Below are 2997 nucleotides of genomic sequence, written 5' to 3' on the forward strand. Positions count from 1 at the left end.
GAAAAAAATTAGACTAATGTTCCTCACATGGACATTTTATAAAGAATATCCAGGACAATGTGGATAAGAATAATACAGAACAAGAAAATAGGAATATAATCTTCACTTGGAAGAGGAGTACTCACATTGAATCACAGACTCATTAAAGTGAGGTTTACATTCAGACACAGTCTCAGTATAAAACTCCTTAAGGATAGTGTCTATTTCTGTGATCTATCTATCTATCTATCTATCTATCTATCTATCTATCTATCTATCTATCTTTCTACCCATCTGTCATTTGTCTGTATGTTTGTATCTATCCATCCATCTATCTACTTATCTATTCATTGGGTCATCTATTTAGCTTTTTATTTACATGCTATTTTTTAAAAGTTCTCATAGTCTAGTCTTATACTATCTCTGTAGTGTATATTTCTTTTTTGACAGACATAATCCACTGTCACTGCCACCACACCCCCCCCCTACAAAAAAAGAAAGAAAACCACTTGTCCCTATTATTTCTTCTGAATTCTAGTGACTCAGTATCTGGGAGGAATTCTACTCAAAAAGATGAAAATGGCAAATTCTTACAAAAGTTTGCTGTTATCTTTTGCAAGTTAAAATATGTCTACACGATTTTCACTCAGTGTCTTACCGAGTGCTAAAGATTATATATTTTACCCTCTTCCAAAACCTTATGTTTCTACTGGCAGATGTACAACATTTGGCCAATATTAATAAATCAGCAATTCTTTTTTTTTTAATGACTCTTTTTGCTCATTGCATACTTACCTGTCTGCTAGTCTCTTTGATATCTGCTGCCCTGAGCCTCTGCCATGCCATGGCCGCCTACAAATTGGTGCTGATCCAGCATGGAGAGAGTGCCTGGAACCTGGAGAACTGCTTCCATGGCTGGTACGATGCAAATCTCAGCCTTGCCAGGTACAAGGAGGCCAAGGGTGGCAGCCAAGCACTGAGAGATGGTGGCTATGGATTTGATAACTGCTTCACCTGTTGAGAAGAAAGTAATCCATATCCTTTGGACAGTCCTAGATGTCACTGACCAGATGTGATTGCCTGTAGTGAGGGCTAGGTGCCTCAAGGAGTAGCACTATGGAGGTCTGACAGGCCTCAACAAAGCAGAGACAGCTGCTAAGCATAGTGAGGCCCAAGTGAAGATTTGGTGGCAACTCAGGTACCTCCAGGGGAGCCTCATCACTCCTTCTACAGCAACATCAGCAAAGACCACAACTATGAAGAACTTACTGAGGCTCAACTGCCCTTCTGTAAGAGCCTAAAAGACACTATTGTCCAGGCTCTACCCTTCTGGAATGAAAAAATCATCTACCAGATCAAAGAAGGAAAACATATTCTGATTGCAGCACATGGCAATAGTCTTCGAGGGATTGTCAAACATCTTGAGGGTCTGTCTGAAGAAGCAATCATGGGTCTGAATCTGCCCACTGTCATTCCCATTGTGTATGAGTTGGATAACAATCTGAAACCCATCAAGCCCATGCAGTTCCTTGGGAACGAAGAGACCATGTGAAAGCCATGGAGATTGTGGTAGCCCAAGGCAAAGCCAAGAAGTGAAAGCAGGCTACCAGCAGGTTCCAGCAGTAAGTCAGGTCCTTCCCTTCTCATTCTCTCCACCACATCCCCCCTGCCTGCTCAACACAATGAACATTGCCTTAGAGATCACAACACATGACTGCAGGTGGGGGAATAATGGTTCCTTTTCTCATTTCTTCCTCCCTATTTCAGACTAATTCCAGTTGCCCCCGCCTTCAATCGCATTAGTCAAAATGCCTCCTGGGTGGTTGACTCTATAAGGTCCTGTTTGAGAGTTAGGGATGAGGACATAGTAAGAAGTGACTAATGTGGGGAGTTGTTCCAGTTATTCTTATGAGCCAGTCCTTCCAGCAGGGCAATCCTCTCTGGGGCTATTGTAAGAAGCTTCCTATAACCTGGGTGATCATTTAATGAAACATAAAAGTCTCATTTGGATGTTTCCTCCCTAACCCAAGAAAAATACATTTGGGAGGTTGAGATTATGCCCTAATGTTGACTTCTTGCATTTGCTTTCACAGAACACCCTTCCACACTGGTTATTACTGGCTTTTGAAATTACACTTTCCCACTTGATAGTCACCAGAGATCTCAGGCTGAATTAGAGAAGGCAGACTTCTTTGGATGAGTATATCCAACTGTGTATTTTATAGCAACTGCTCTGTTCTGTGGCAGTGAAATGCCCCTAGATTATGTTGAAATGTGTCTCAGTGTCCCATTGCCTTTGCCCTCATGTCCAGCCACCTGGGTCCTCATCAATTTTAGCATAACTGTACTAACCCTGCCCTTCCTCCCATTTGTTGTTCACTATAATAAAGGAGTGATGAGTAATAAAAAAATGGCTTTTTTTCCAGAATTAGCACAATTCAAGAAATCTGTTATGTGGTGATGTGGTAGGCAGTTCTCTGTAGTCAATAAGTTACATTCTATGGAAAGATGAATTAAAATTGCTTAATTACAGATTATATCATAAATTTCTTCTTATCTTATCCATGATAGTTTAACCAGCTCATCTCTTTTTCCAAATCATATAGTAAGAGATTTATGAGCAAATGGTATTTTGACCTTTTTAGATCTTTCTGGACATTAATCAAATTTCAATAAAAATAGGACACTTTTGAAATGAAGTTTCTCAAAAGGAATATTCTTTTTCAGATCAGGGGTCTTGAATTTTTATTTAGAAAATGGTATCTTCACAAGCATAATGAAAAGAATCCTAGAGTGAATTTCAAAAGACCTGGGATCCAATCTAAAATCTGGTACTAATCAACTGGCTAGGACAGAGGTGTCAAATATGTGGGGTCATGTGTTCCACACCACTACCAAAGCTGGGACCAGATTAAAATGTAATTGGGAAATATTTAATTAAAATATTAGTGTAAAACCTAAATAACATTACATGTTAAAATTAAGTCAATTTGTAGTCAGGAGAGATGGGGGCCCTCA

At 39.6% G+C, this 2997-nt stretch overlaps 1 pseudogene; it reads left to right on the forward strand.

Moving 5' to 3' along the window:
* Nucleotides 1–823: 823 nt before the first annotated feature.
* Nucleotides 824–1575, forward strand: LOC114052006 (annotated as a pseudogene).
* Nucleotides 1576–2997: the final 1422 nt, after the last annotated feature.

This window comes from Vombatus ursinus, unplaced genomic scaffold, assembly GCF_900497805.2.
Source record: "Vombatus ursinus unplaced genomic scaffold, bare-nosed wombat genome assembly UNPS02003292.1, whole genome shotgun sequence".
Classification (NCBI taxonomy): Eukaryota; Metazoa; Chordata; class Mammalia; order Diprotodontia; family Vombatidae; genus Vombatus; species Vombatus ursinus.